Source organism: Sus scrofa, unplaced genomic scaffold (assembly GCF_000003025.6).
Source record: "Sus scrofa isolate TJ Tabasco breed Duroc unplaced genomic scaffold, Sscrofa11.1 Contig1003, whole genome shotgun sequence".
NCBI classification, from domain to species: domain Eukaryota; kingdom Metazoa; phylum Chordata; class Mammalia; order Artiodactyla; family Suidae; genus Sus; species Sus scrofa.
Window position 1 is genome coordinate 126,095 of NW_018084788.1, and position 16,192 is coordinate 142,286.

At 42.7% G+C, this 16,192-nt stretch overlaps 1 pseudogene; it reads left to right on the forward strand.

Moving 5' to 3' along the window:
- The first annotated feature begins 14,110 nt into the window (after nt 1-14,110).
- LOC100626578 lies at nt 14,111-15,382 on the forward strand (annotated as a pseudogene).
- The last annotated feature ends 810 nt before the right edge of the window (nt 15,383-16,192 follow it).

Here is a 16,192-nt window from a genome sequence, read left to right on the forward strand (position 1 = left end):
GTACAGCAGAAGTTGCACAATACTGTGTGTAAATCAACTATACTCTAATAAAGATAAAATAAAAATTAAAACTTGTTATGTGAAAAAAAACAACCCAATTAAAAGGGGCAGAAGGCCTGCCCAGACATTTAAAAAAATTCTAAATTACTATAGAATTTATGAATGTCTAAAAGTAGATATTGACAATAAGCAGTTTTACCATGTGATGTGTCTTACACGCTATCTTTCCTTAATAGATACATTTCCTATGGATATGAAACATTCAGAAAATATTTGATAAAAGAATATTATCTATAACTTTCTAAACTATTCTGATCATTGAGATCAATCAATAATAATCTGGATTTTACTAAATGCAATTAACTGCATAATTATTTTGAGTTTTTAAGAATTGAAAATCTGCTAGGTTTACTATTGAGCTTTTTCCAGTAGATGTTCAAAATAATTGATATCATTTATTGAGCCTTTCTATGTGCCAGGCATTGAGCATAATGGATGAAGGCAAACCGTCATTCTTAAAGGCCTCTATAATCTAGGTAAATTGGAATGTTATATTGTTAATATGATTGGGCTTAAATACAACATTGCTGTGAATCATTTTATTTCCTAAGTAAATTTATACAGTTTTTTCTTAAAAATTTAATTGCTTATAATACTGCAATATGAAAAAAACTTGAAAGTTATTTTATATTATTTGATATATCTCTTGTTCCCTTTAGTTGTCTAAAACTTTATTAATGCACATTGCCAATTCATGGGACTCTGAGCATTAAGTGATGGCTGTGTGAAGTGAATCACTCATTTTAAACATTAGTATTTTCAAATAATCTTGTAACTCCAAAATTTCTAAAAATTTGCAATGTCAAATCATGAGGAAAATGCTTTCATTAGTATTATTAGTAATCATCACCAACTGAAGCTTTTTTTGTGTGCTTTGTTCTTTTCACGATAGTTTCTGTACTCAAGAAATTCACTGGAAGGTCTCAGAATTTTATGAAGTTATATTGTTTGCACTGTTTTCATATTCAGTGTTGGTTCAGAATCCAAGTAAATCAAGAGTTAACTCACAAGCCAAAGGTTTTCCATCTAAAAGGACTAATTTTTTAAGCACATAATATGACAAAATTGCTTTTCTACAAAAAACTCCATTGGATGCACACTTTGCAATGTGTGGTGTCATGGTGCGAATAATGATTTCTTCCTGATGCTGAAAATCTGACAATGTTGTATAAGGTCAAAAACTACCTTCACTTTAGAATGTGTATTTCTTAAGTTCTTTTTACTTAGGTTTCTTTGAATTTTTAAAGCGATGCAGACTCTGCTTTTCTTCAATGCATACAAAGTACAAGAATCTCACTTGAACCATTTGCTTCCAAAACAACCTGTAGCTGCAAATATTCTTCTGTTGATGAACACAGAATATATCCTGGGACACTTAATAATCTTGATATTATGACTCCTTTGTTTGAGACATCAAGAGATTATGAAACTGTTGGTTTTCATACCTTTGTATTTTAAAGTGTAAACTCTATAGTAAAGTGCTTGTTTTTTCTCTCCTCCCCAAAGTGCAAATTATATGACTCAGGAATTTATAAAGATTATTGGTTAGATCTTTTAAAGCAATCCTTTCCTGATCACATTTCTACAAAAAAACAGCAAAAATAAAATATTCTTGGGTACAGACCAGTAACGGATCCTCACTTTTATTTATTCTGGATACAATAAATCACTCACTCAAATACCTTGGTTAAAGATTTTGTAATTATTTTAGAGGGGGAAGAGCATTACTTTCCTGTGTCTGACATTTTTAAAGGCAAAAACTATACACAATGAACTAAAGTGATGAGTTAATGATTCTGCCTTCTTGGGTTCTAAGTAAGTTTTGAAATTCAGAGATTTGTTTGGGGAAGAGCATTACTTTCCTGTGTCTGACATTTTTAAAGGCAAAAACTATACACAATGAACTAAAGTGATGAGTTAATGATTCTGCCTTCTTGGGTTCTAAGTAAGTTTTGAAATTCAGAGATTTGTTTTCCCTATTAACAGCTGCACCTGTAGCACATGAAGTTCCTGGGCCAGGGATCAAATCAAAGCTGCATCTGAGGCCTATGCCATGGTCATGGCAACACTGGAAGATCTGAGCCACATCTGTGTCCTATGCTGAAGCTTGCAGCAATGCTAGATCCTTAACCCACTGTGCAAGGCCAGGAATCATACCCACATCCTCACAGAGACTACATCAGGTTCTTAACCCACTGAGCCACAGTGGGAACTCCCCAGAGGTTCTTAAATGTACCCACAAAGTGCTTAAAAGTTAAAGCCCGGATGTAGTGGTGCAAAGGTATACTTATGTTCTGTGTTTATGTATTCATCAGTTTGCCTTGTTTGCCTTGTTTATGTATTTATGTATGTTTGCCTTGTTTATGTATTCATCAGTTTGCCTTGTTTAACTTGCCACTGTCATCTGATAGCTTATTCTGGAACTAAATTGGGGAGTAGAGGCTATAAGGACAGATGGAGCTAGGAAGTAGGAAAAAGGACATTTTTTTTTCTCTTTTTACTGTGACTAAATGTATTTAAACTAAAAACAAATAATTTGGATATCCTAATCACAATTTGAATTCTGCTTGTTTGAATTTCATTGTTTTATATTTTAAATGCCAAATTTCCGAAAAGATACCTTTAAGCTTAATCCATTTTAGGAAATTATTCATGTCTTGATTCAAGTGCTTCTACAAAGTGGGAGAAATCTACTCAATCTACAGCTGATTAGTGACTAAATTAACTATCTAAGGGGGAGAAATGCTTTGATAGTTTGTCTTAGTACTGGGCTGGTTCCAATGCACTAAAGCACTTCTCTTCATGCTGTAAATCCTCTGTAGGTCATTTAAGAAACCAACCATTTCCAATAGGAAAGCTCACACAAAGAATCACTCCTCATTTAAAAGGCGACCTTAAGCATGAAGTGACACTGTTGTGTATTGTTTTTGTAAATACATTTGCTATTTCCCTTTGATAACAATCTAAAACTTAGCAATGTTTTGAAATATTTCTAAATCACTTAGTTTATGACTCCTTGCTTTCTTTTCTTTTCTTTCTTTCTTTTTTTTTTTTTTTTTTTTTTTTTTTTTTGTCTTTTTAGGGCCACACTGGCAGCATATGGAGGTTCCCAGGCTAGGGGTCTAATCGGAGCTGTAGCCACTGGCCTATACCACAGCCAGAGTAACACCAGATCCGAGCCTCATCTGCAACCTACACCACAGCTCTCACCAACACTGGATTCTTAACACACTGAGGGAGGCCAGGGATCAAACCCACATCCTCATGGATACTAGTCATATTCGTTTCTGCTGAGCCATGATGGGAACTCCATCTCCTTGCTTTCTTAAATAAAGTGTACTAAACAGAACCAGATCATGTGTTCATTCAATGAACATCCTAGACTATACGTTAATATGGAAAGAAAAAAAGATAAGATGAACTGGTTCTAGTTGACAAGAAATCCAAAATCTAGGAGAGGAAGATAGCAATTATACAGTATGGTAGATGCAGTGACAGAGCTATACATAGAGCACTAGACTAAGCACCATGAGGGCATCTATGTGGACTGAGAAGGTCAGGGAAGCCTTCCTGGAGGAGGTGATATTTAGGCTGAGTGTTAAGAATAAGCAGGATTTTGCTCAATGAATGAATAAAGGCTGTGGGGTGTGTCAGGGCACTTCAGAAAGAGTAGGCAGCACAATCAGAATTAAAAACCAGCAAGATGGGAGTTCCTGTTGTGGCACAGTTGAAGAGAATCCTACTAGAAACCATGAGGCTGTGGGTTCGATCCCTGGCCTTGCTCAGTGGGTTAAGGATCTGGCGTTGCCATGAGCTGTGGTGTAAGTCGCAGATGTGGCTCAGATCCCGTGTTGCTGTGGCTGTGGTGTAGGCTGGTGGCTACAGCTCCGATTTGACCCCTAGCCTGGGAACCTCCATATGCTGCAGGTGCAGCCCTAAAAAGCAAAAAAAGAAACAAGAAAGAAAAAAATTAAAAAAAAAAAAAAAACAAAGGTGTGCAGAGCTATGAGAAGTTTGGTGTCCTACTGGGGTTGATCTGACTGGGGTTTATCTGAGTTTAAAATGCAAATACTCTTCCCCCTGTGCTCTCCTCAAGGCACTGATTTTAGATGGCGTGGCCTGTGTGACACTTTATGGAGGCATCAGAAACCCAGTTTTCACTCTTTAAAGTCCCTTATGGGAGTTCCCATCATGGTGCAGTGGTTAACAAATCCAACTAGGAACCATGAGGTTGCGGGTTCAGTCCCTGCCCTTGCTCAGTGGGTTAAAGGTCTGGCGTTGCCATTAGCTGTGGTGTAGGTTGCAGATGAAGCTCAGATCCCACATTGCTGTGGCTCTGGTGTAGGCTTGTGGCTACAGCTCCGATTAGACCCCCAGCCTGGGAACCTCCATATGCCGCAGGAGCGGCCCAAGAAATGGCAAAAAGACAAAAAAAAAAAAAAAAAAAAGTCCCTTATGGAATGAGCAGAATGTGGGGGGGGTTTACTAGCACTTCTACACTGTGACTTTTCGAGAGGGCTTCGAGGGGATGAGGAGGTCGCTGGGCCAGAGGCTGATGACTAACCGTGGGAAAGTCAGTTCACCCCCAGGGCTCTGTGACTGCCCTGCAGCCTTTTGGAAGAACTAGGCCAGGGATCACCAGGGAACAGTGGCTGCTGGGTTTGCTGCCACAGAGCACGTGGCGGTGAGTCAGACAAAGCAGCACTAGCACACAGCAACAGGTCTAGCTGGCAGCAGATAAAGCTATGACCTCAGTGGAGCACCAGGGTGGAAAATGGGCGAGGTCTAATTGTGCCAAAGATTTTGTTGTGTTCCTTCTTTTTTGGTGGCCACGATGGGAGGCGGGTGCTGGAGAGGGGTGTGGGGAGATGTATGATTCATGAATGTACATTTTTAGCTGCTAAGTTAGAGGATCATTTTTTTACAGGCAGCCCCCAGAACTGTTCTCACACATTTGTGTGTTGGTTTTTTGTAATGGCAAATGAAGTTCTCGGGCCAGGGATTGAATCCACCAAGCTGCAGCTGTGACCTATGTCACAGGTGCAGCAACACTGGATCCTTTAACCCACTGCAATGGGCCAGGGATAGAACCTGCTTCTGCAACCCAGGCTGCTGCAGTCAGGTTCTTAACCCACTGAATGGGGTTAAGTGGGAACGCCACCCTTCGGCTTTTTGATCTCCTTCTTTTAATAGGTCTTCTTGTGGGGTCACCTGGAGAAGACCTGTGAATACCCCTGGGGTCTGAGGGGGAATATCTTTTTGTGTTTGGCTGTGCCTGTGGCATGTGGAAGCTCCTGGGCCAGGGATGGAACTTGCTCCACAGCAGTGGCCCAAGCTGCTTACAGTGACAACACCAGATCCTTAACCAACTGCACTACTAGGGAGCTCCTGTCAGGAAGTATCTTATCCTATAACCCAGGCCTACCATAAATTGGTGGAGTTTCTCTCCTGCTGTGACAAGTTCTATAGGCAGAATGCTGTGACCAAATAAGTTAAGGGATCTTAGCAGAAGTCTTGTCTGTCTGTCTGTCTGTCTTTTCTTTTCTTTCATTTTTTTTGGCTAATTGTGGCCATACCTGAGGCATATGGAAGTTCCCAGGCTAGGGGTTGAATCAGAACTGCAGCTGCCAGCCTATGCCACAACCACAGCAAGGCTGCTCTGAGATGCATTTGTGGCCTCTGCATCAGCTTGCGGCAACTCTGGATCCTTAACCCACTGAGTGAGGCCGGGGATCAAACCCACATCCTCATGGATACTAGTCAGATTCTTAACCTGCTGAGCTACAATAGGAACTAGAAATCCTTTCTGATATGGGGTCTGGTCTCATAGCCCTTGGAACTGCAAATAACCTTTGTCCTTTTATAGGTCAGGAAACTGAGTTGAGGATGAGAGGGGAAGTGACTTGTCAAAGTAAGACTTGAATTAGACGTAGAACCAGGTTACAATGCAGGCTCTTGACTCTAAATCCCCTGCCCTCTGCACACCTTGGTCTGCCCCCTCACCACTGTTCTGCCCAGTGTCACAGAGCCTAAACTACGGTTTAATAATCTGGTAAGTGATCATTCCTATTTACCTTTTCTTTGCTAAAAAAGAGCCCCTTGAAGGACCATGATTTTACAGACATTTGTAGGTCCGGCGCCCACCACATTATCGAATACAGTAATAATGACCCTATGATAAGTCTGCCCCTGAGTACACACACAGAGGCCCCCCAGGAGCTAAGCTGCGGTGGCTCATTTGGATTTAAATGGGATCTCACATTTAACAAGTCTTCCTGTCCATTACCTTTGCCTGGCCCCTGTTCAAATACAGCCGTATGTTCTGGGTTAGTTTTGCATTCATAATTCTTTTTTTTTTTTTGTCTTTTTGCTATTTCTTTGGGCTGATCCCACGGCATATGGAGGTTCCCAGGCTAGGGGTCCACTCGGAGCTGTAGCCATCAGCCTGTGCCAGAGCCACAGCAATGCGGGATCCCAGTTGCATATGCAACCTACACCACAGCTCATGGCAATGCTGGATCGTCAACCCACTGAGCAAGGGAGGGACTGAACCTGCAACCTCATGGTTCCTAGTTGGATTCGTTAACCACTGCGCCATGACTGGAACTCCATGCATTCATAATTCTTGAAAAGAAAATCCTCTCATCTAATCTTTGCTTTATTTCTTTGTTTCAGGAGATTATCTAGCATGTCTAATAGAGCAACAAGTCACCTCCTATGGCTCCAGGCCTGCAGCTCCCCAGGGTACCGACACCAGCCACAAGACTTTCCCTCTGACCTGGCCCAAGTCGGGGGAGAGTGGCTGGAATACTAGTGAAATATCACTTCTTGCTATTTAATTTGTTCATCTGGGATAGAAAAGACATCTTTTACGCTGATTTACATCAGGAGTGTCCAACCTTTTTTTGTATGGAAAGCCTTTTTTTTTTTTTTTTTTTTTTTTTTTTTTGTCTTTTCAGGGCCACACCCATGGCAAATGGGAGTTCCCAGGCTAGGTGTTGAATTGGAGCTGCAGCTGCTGTCCTACAGTGCAGCCACAGCAACACCAGATCTGAGCAGTGTCTGCGACATACCCCAGAGCTCACAGCAATGCTGGGACCTTAACCCACGGAGCAAGGCCAGGGATTGAACCTGCATCCTCATGGATGCTAGTTGGGTTCACTACTGCTGAGCCACAATGGGAACTCTGAGAGCATGTTTTAACCTCAAAAAATTTATAGACCTTCAGCTAAAGGTACTTACATTTCAGGAATGCATTGGTAGAGCAAATACTTGATAATAGAGACTGTCTATTCCCTGGAGGACATTTGAATGCTATTAATCATTGCCTTATCTATAGACTATCCCAAATCTGAGTTACTACTTTCCCTGGGTGTTTCTGACACACTCTGTGCTTGTCTTCACTGCTGGACTGGAAACCCCGTGACACCATAGTTGATTTGCCTTGTTCACTGTCTGTTGTATACTCAGCACCAAGCACAGTTCCTGGCACCAAGGAGGCACCTTATGTATATTTGTAAAATGAATGAATGAAGACATTAGAAGTATCAGAAGGGCTTGACTGAATAATAGGATTCATATATAATTATAGGTACTGATGGTACCCCTATGGGGTTCTAGGGCCCACAGATTGGAAACCATGGTTTAAATTTTACATTCTTAGAGATCTTGTCATGGCTTAGCAGAAACAGACCTGACTAGGACCCATGAGGATGCTGGTTCGACCCCTGGCCTCACTCAGTGGGTTAAGGATCTGGTGTTGTCGTGAGCTGTGGTGTAGGTTGAAGACGCAGCTCAGATCTGGTGTTGCTGTGGCTGTGGTATAGGCCAGAAGCTGTAGCTCCTATTTGACCCCCAGCCTGGGAACCTCCATATGCCACGGGTGTGGTCCTAAAAAGATGATCAATCAATCGATTTTACACCCCTGTGTCTAATTTTTTTCCTTGTGTCTAATATTCTGTTTCATTTTGATGCCTAAGGAGTTTAAGGTTCAGGAGACCACAAACACTGGCCTCTGGGTGTAGAGACACATGGTAGCTAAAGATGGGAGACGGCCCTGGTGGATGCTCCAAAGGCCAGATGGAAAGTTCATGAGGAGGACAGAATGCACAGCTTAAAAAAGGCTGGGACTTCCCAACACTCAGGGAAACTGGGAAGCTGATGTCGGGGGTCCCTAAAGAGCCAGTTTCTAACATTTGTAGGAGCAAAAAGGAAGCAAGTCTCTGGGAGCCTCTAGGCTGTCTAGTTGTTACTTCAACCTCAAACAGGCCTGCAAAGGTAATTTACCTGGTTCCTCTGTCAGCCTGTTTGTATGGAGTGTTGGTTACTGAAGTGACACATGGTAAATACTCTGTCTTGTAAGACATTGGCTGGGAGTAGAGGTGAGTGAAAACATAGAGGAGTTGAAAGGAAGAGGGTGGATTTAAAATACCTGCATGGGGACAGCGTGTATGTATCAATATTTAAAGGCTGATGTATCTATTTCCCTCTTTAGACAGTGGCTTCTTCTCTCCATCTGCCCTGCTCCTTGCTCTGCAGACAAAGAGAGGGTGACATTCCAGGTGTGGACACGTCAGGGAGTTTTCTGCTGAAAATTCAGAGATTCATCACCTTGAGGAAATGAGTAAAAGAGAGGAGGGCAGAGCAAGGGAGATGCTATTTAGTGATTAGCTCCAGGAGCTCAGGACTTGCCCAGACAGAGCTCACTTGCAGGAAAGGAGGACTTGGGGAAAAGTGCAGCCGCAAAGAGGGGGTGGGGGGGCCCTAAAACCACCACCCATCAACTTTGCTCAGAGCCCCTGTGTGCCACGCAGCACTGAAACACACACGGCCTTCACTTACCAGTTTTTCATTCACCTCACCTCACCTGCTTTGGTTTATGTAAAGGAATCTTACAAATCTGTGCCATGAAATAGCTATGTGACCCTGAGCACATCACTTACATTCTCAGATACAGGTCTCATGGCTGCTACCTCTTGAATTTAAATAGATGCCAGCCAAAGCATAGAAAAAGCACTCAACAATAGCAACCAGCCAACCAACCCCCAAATCCCTTAATGCCGGGTGGAAGAAGCCCTGGGGAGCTGGCAGACAGGCGAGCCGCCTCCCTTCTGGCTCTTACACTAGTTTGTTGGATTAAACCACCATGAGAAGCAAATGCTTATTCATTCCCTTGTGGAGGAGCAGGCTGCTCCATTGTGGCATTTTCCTTTCTCCGTAGAAAGGGGTGAAAATCATTTCCACATAGCCACCCTTCCACCCTGGCACTGTGGCCACAAGCATGATCCAGGTCTGAGCAGGGGCGCAGGATGCTGTGTGCTTGTCTGGGGCGTGTGGCCTCTTCCCTCATTGACCTTTGCTGTTCCCTTTGTTCTTATGACTGAGAGTATCTCGTCCTTGACAACGGCCATGTGTTTGGTTTCTCCGACACGGTGAGTCTGGCATGTTGGCTTTTAGCCTCTAGACCAGGTAAAGAACCATCGAGCCTTGACAGATACAAGATCAAGTTCCTAATTCACCCTGATTTTCATTTTGCACCGCTACCATAGAAAAGAAATGTGAAGCCATGCACAATTATGCTATGGTAGAAAATAAATACTCTGGTGATTAAAAACTGGAAATCACTAGCTTGGAAATATCTCCAAAAATACAGCTCCAGATGTCATGCAAGCTCCAATCAAACACGGGCAGTAAAAAATCAAACCGCAGACATTGCCTTGTAAAGTGTTCACAGATGTAACAGCTGAAGAAATTCTCACAGCCTGGAAAGACACAACATCTGCTTTTTTTTTTTTTTTTTTTTTTTTTTTTTTTCCTGTCTGTTTTTGAGGGAGGCGGTAGTGGAGGGGTTGTGGATCAAACTGTTCATTTCAATATGCAATTTGCCTCAAAGAATTTCTGACTTAATTTATTTTCTCACCAGCCTAAATCCAATTAAAAGAACATTTATTGAAACCTGAACAATCTACTTTTGGTTGACGAGTGCTAATAGGTGCAGTGTTACCCCCACCAACTTATAAGATCACATACTGAGCTTGGAGCTAAACAGGAAGAAAGAAATGACACTGGAGTTGGAATTTGTTGCCTTTTAAATCCTCCGCCCTAGTTGGACATGTGCAGTGCTTCATGAGAAACAAATTGCCCATTGTAGACATTTTTTATTAAAAAAAAAACCAATTTCTTTTTTTAAATTTGGAAGATGTTTACATCCAAATGCCAGATGTATCTCTAATGTGGAGGGGATATAACTGAATGAAAAAAAAGTGATGTCAAGAAGTCCCTGTGTTTTCAGCATTTCTTTGCTGGTTCTTGAACTAAGCAAGTGTTTCCAGTGAAAGCATTGTTTTTGGAGTCTCCTTTTTCCCAACAGCCTCTCTGTTCTTTGGGGTTCCATGGAGAGGTGGATTCCTCTGAGAAACTTAACACTGTGTCATTTTTAGCTTAGAGCTTTTGGTAGAGGATCTAATAGATGGGGAGCCATAGGAGAGTGCGGGTGTACCTGTGTGTGTGTGTACGCCCTGTGTATGCGTGCGTGTGTGTAGTGCCAGCAGGTGCAACCAACATGGCTGAAATTCCATACCAGCTCTCTGAGTAAATCAGATGAAATGGTCAAAATGTCCCAAGCATATCTCCTTTCCTGCTTTGATGTGTAGTTGACTAAGAGAATGTGGCCGCAGGGTTAACATTGTGGGAGCTCCTCACCAGTGGGGGTCCCTATAAAAGATCGTGTCCCCCCTCCTCCTGTGGGCAGTCTCTTCCTGTGTATCTGTAAGTGACAGCCAGAGGGCCGTGGCTTCTCAGTTCATTCATTCACTCATTGATACCATAGGCAATAACCAAGTACCAGCTCTGTACCAGGCAGTCTTCTAGGTGTTGGGGACACTGCAGAGAACTGGACAGAAAAAGTCCTAAGCTTGAGGGGCTTACATTCAGGTGTGAGATAATAACTAAATAAATACTATAATCTCAAGTCACAGAAATTATGAGGATATAATGGTCGACAGGTGTGTGTATGTGGGGTGCGGTTTGGGGAGGGATCATGGAGAATTGCCCTCTGAGAAGGTGATGCATGAAGACAGCCAGGAGGAGGGAGGTGGGCTGCTGTGCAGGGAAGAGGGTCACATGCCCAGAAGCAGGGAAGGCACAGCAGCTCAGCAGGGTGAGTTCCAGTGAGTTGTCCTTGCACACGCTACCTTGTTATACAAGGGGTTCTCTCGACCCACTTGTACCAATTGGGAACTTGCACTCTGAGAAGGATGGATGGGGGGTCTGGGTTACTTTATATGGGAAAAGGAAGTGTTGATTCCCTTGAAGATGGAGGATCTGCAGGAGGAGCTGAAAAACATCAGATCGCTAGTCCTACTTTTGCCAGTAAGAAATGATGTACCTTTGGGGAAATCTCTTCCCTTCTCTGACTTTGTCTCTTCCTGAGAGGAGGTGCTGGATTGAGTGATCTCAAACTCCCCTCCAGCCCAGACAATCCTTGGGCCCTCTAAGACCAAAAGCTGGAATTGAGTTTTCCTGCTTGAGAATCCCTAATAATATAGACTCACTTGTTAGGATGTTCAAAGTTAAGTCCTGGGTGAAAACGAGCTTAGAACTGGAGTTGCACCTGACCAATTCCTCCTACAGTTCAAAGCAGCCATGTTCAGACCTTTGATAGCTCTTACTTTCCTTAAGTAAGAGTCATCTGTGTTATGACTTTAGTCAGTAGGGAGCACCTACAACAGGCAGCCAACAGCCAATAGAGAACACTCCATATATCAGCCAGATCTGCCAATGTACACGGAACAGAGGCATCTGACCTCTCCACATGCAGCTGTGTGAGAAAAAGCAAGTCTGACAGCAGAGAAAGTCCAGACAGGGGTCCCAGGGTGTCAACCTTCAAAAATAGATGGTCCCTCCTAACAGAAGTCTCCGATGAAGGCAGCCGTTTCCTGCGATCCTCTGGTTTGCTGGCATGGAAGCAGCCTTCTTTGGATCCTACTGTAAGGATCAGAGAATCCCATGGCTATTTCTTCCTCTGCTGAGTCTGTTGAATCATGTTCTATAAGTTCGGAGTGAACAACATCCTGAAGTCCGGCAATGGTATAGGATGAGAGGTTATCATTATGATGTGTTTTGAGCATCCTAAGTATATGGAAGAAGTTAGCCAGAGAGACACATAGTGAATTGGTAGTAGTCCTTACCTCAAAGGACCTTCTCAACATAGACTCATATACAAATACCTAACAGTAACACAGGTCAGAGAGAAGGACGTAATGGAGTAATGAAGAAGAAGGAAGTGATGAGTTGACACTTAGATTGGAATAATTAGGACTTCAAAGCTCAGAGACATACATGAATGTTCTTCCTGGAAGGGCATTCCCAGCCAAGGGAACAGAATGAGTACAAGCTGGGCACAGACAGAACTTCTAGGAAGAGCATCCTTGTATCTAAGCTTTAAGGGGAGGGTCTCTCAGTTTAAATTTAAACTCCAAGAGTTCTATGCAAAGGAAACCAGAGTTCTTTGCTTTGGAAATGCAGCTACGTTTGGTCCTGGTGTTTGCAGTTCCCATTGGAGAACTCCTCTTTCTCTCCCCCCCACCCCCCCTACCCCGCAGCCCAAACCCCTTAAGGAGAGCGGGGGCTGTAGTTTCCAGTAATTAAACTTGCATCATGTGTGATGAGGGAAATATTTTAAAATTCCATCTCTTTTTGGCCTTCTGATGATTTGCTTCAGAGTTAGAAATAAACATTAGTCCCAGAATTGTTCTTTTTTAAATTTTTGATCCTATTTCTAATTGCCATTTCTGCCTCACCTTCCTCCATCTGCCATGCTTCATCTCAGACATAAGCCATTGGAACATTCTTTTTTCCTCTCTGATTTCAGTCCCCAGAGCTTCTACAAAGAGAGTCACCTGCCTGTGTTCCCACTCACCAATCTGAATCATTCAGATGCCGCTGAGAAACAAAACCACATATTCCCAGAAGCCACCCTGGTCTGATCTTTCACACATCACCAAGGCTTTGTCCCTACTTAATTCTACCTTTTCATTCCCGTAAATATTCTTTTCACGTCAGTGTGTGCCAACCGACTGATTCTCATTTACTCTTGACACATGTTAGATGATCACACAGAAGTTCACCAGCTAGTTATTTTCTGGGCTACTTTAGTTTGAGATCTCTGTATTCTTTCTCCTAACAGTGGTCATGCTTGTAGTTTAACAAAGTTATCATTTATTATCCCACTCTTGCCCGCTTAAGGAGAGTAATGGTAACAAGGAGTAAGTTTTATATAAGACTAGCACCTCCTCGAGGCTCAGGGCAACCTGTGATGAAGCAAATTGTCCTATTTTAAAAATGAGAAAACTGGGAGAAGGACTTGTGACTTCAGTGACTAAGGTTAAGATCACTCGGGTCGTTAGAGATGAGAAGGGCTCAGACTCAGGACTGCTGAAAAAAGAGTTGATGGTTTTCAGGATCTGATGGATGCTCTGAATTCTATCCTGGTCCATCAGTACTTCCCAGAGACCCTCTAAACCAGAGGTTCTCAAAACCATTGGGTTTTAGAATCATTTGGGGGCTTGTTCAAAAATGCAGGATCTCTGCCTCTCCTCTCTACACTCTGATTCTGATTCTTGACTCCTGGGGCCTTAGAATTGTCCTCATTAACATGGACTCCTGGGAGGTGTGGCGGCGTCGGTGGCGAGGCGCGGGCCTGGGCGCACCGGAGGGAGGGGCCTGGGCGCGAGGCTCGCGGGGACTGGCCTTCTTCGGCGGCAGGAGGCGGTCATTCGAGCTGGGTTTGGGGTCTGAGGCGAGCGAGGGGCCACGCGGATGGCGAGCGAGTCTACGGCCCGCTGCCCAGCCCTCCTCCCTCGCAGGGCGACGACTCGACGGCCGCTCGAGTAACCGCTGCTTTTGTTCCGAGCGCCTGTCCCTTCCGTCGCCCCAGCCCCTCACGCCGCCGCGCTCCGGCCGGCCTGCCCGCCCTCGGTCCCCGAACACCTATTCGGCTGGTGCTGCGCGGATGCGGCTGGGGACCTGGGTTTGGGCTTTGAGCGGGAGGAGGAGGAGCGGCGGCGCCTGGGCGGCAGGCAATGGGGAACTGCTGCTGGACGCAGCGCTTCGGGCTCCTCCGCAGGGAAGCCGGGCGGCTGCAGCGTGTAGGAGGCGGTGGAGGATCCAAGTATTTTAGAACATGCTCAAGAGGCCTCTTACTGAAGAAGAAACTGTTGCCCTAAAAGAGAAGCATTATGATTCTATTGTTGAAAAACAGAAAGATCTTGATATGAAATTCCAAAAGGAGTTAGCCTTCCAGGAAGAGAAGACTAGAAGAAGTTTTATACGCTGCACAGCGTGAAGCAGCCAGGGCAGCAAAGCAGCGAAAGCTCTTGGAGCAAGAAAGACAGAGAGTTGTGCAGCGATGCCATCCTTCAAACAATGGAGAGCATCAAAGTTCAGGACCAGAAGATGACTTTGAATCTTCTTTGAGAAATATAAAGTCACAATATGAAGTTTTCCGAAGTAGTAGACTCTCATCAGATGCCACAGTTTTGACACCAAATATAGAAAGCAGTTGTGATTTAATGACCAAAACTAAATCAACTAGTGGAAATGATGACAGTACATCTTTACATCTAGAATGGGAAGATGAAGAAGGAATGAATAGAATGCTACCCACGAGAGAACGGTCCAAAACAGAGGAAGGCATTCTCCGGGCAGCACTTAAGTACAGCAGCAAGAAGACTGGAAGTAATCCTACGTCAGCCTCTGATGATTCCAGTGGGCTGGAGTGGGGAAATGATTTTGTTAGTGCCGAAATGGATGATAATGGCAATTCCGAGTATTCGGGATTTGTAAATCCTGTGTTAGAACTGTCTGATTCTGGCCTAAAGCAATATGACACAGATCAACAACAACGATAGGGTAAAATTGTACGAACTTGTTTATCAGTTATCACCAAATGTTAAAAACCAACTAGAATGTATAAATAGTTGTGCTGAGCCTTTTTGTAAGGGGGGAGGTAAGAAACCGTGTTGTAAATGCTTATTAGAAAGGAATAGAAATGATAGGCTGTATCTGAATTGCTTCAGAATTAAGTGCAATTTCATCATCTGCCTTCTGCTTTTCAAAAACAATGTTTCTGTCATGTTATTAAACTCTTTTCTTTATAGCACTATTTACTATTTGTAGATTTTCACTTTTTAAAATAGTTTTATTTCACTTTGAATGCTTTCTTAGCCCTCTTTCAGTAGCTAACTGTGAAAATACTAAGGCATTTTGTGTTACTTCTCAGTAGATGTGAAGGGAGCATGAAGGACTGCCAGATTCAAATTTAGCATAGTGTTCCCTTTTCCAGCAATATCTATTCCTATGACTTATTTAAATTTTATTATCTAATAGTAAGCACAATTAATTTGAGTAGATGATCCTAAGGAAGGCTGCAATACCAGTTTCTTTCTACACTTACTGCATATCCTGGTATGTTATGTTAAAATAAGCTTTCAAAGTTTGACTCTTAAAGTTGGTAACCCGAAGTTTAATATTTAAGAAAATATATATACTTAGGTTTTTCATGTCCTTTTACATGCCATTATAAATGAATATGGACTTTAAGTTAATTGATATGTTAAATTTCTAGGTGTCATTTTAAAAAATTCTATATTTCCAATGAATGGTCTTGGAAAGATTTCACACAGAACATATGCTCTGTGCATGATTTATTTAGAAAGGAAAACCTAAAATAGGTAATACGGGTATTTTAAAGTAAATAAAAATAAAATCCATTCTGGTATGAAAGAATCCATTGATTTTATTAAGCTTTCCTTTGCTTTGTAAAACGAGGTACTTTAATGGGATATAATTAAGTCAATCAATATATGTAACTGCATTTTTATGATACACAATTATCCTTCCTCTAAAGTTTATGTATCAACCTAAAAGGCCAAGGATATAAGACACTCCCTAATTGCTTGTCTTGATTTTGCTGAGGATTGAACATGATTTTAGCAAGCAAACTTTTTCCATTTTTCCTTAGTGTTTTTCTTTTTCTAGTGCATGTTCTCAAAAATATAGGAAGGTCCAGATATAAATAGTAAGTTAAAGTTTTTGCTGTACTTTAAAAAAATCATGTGGCCCTTTCAATATT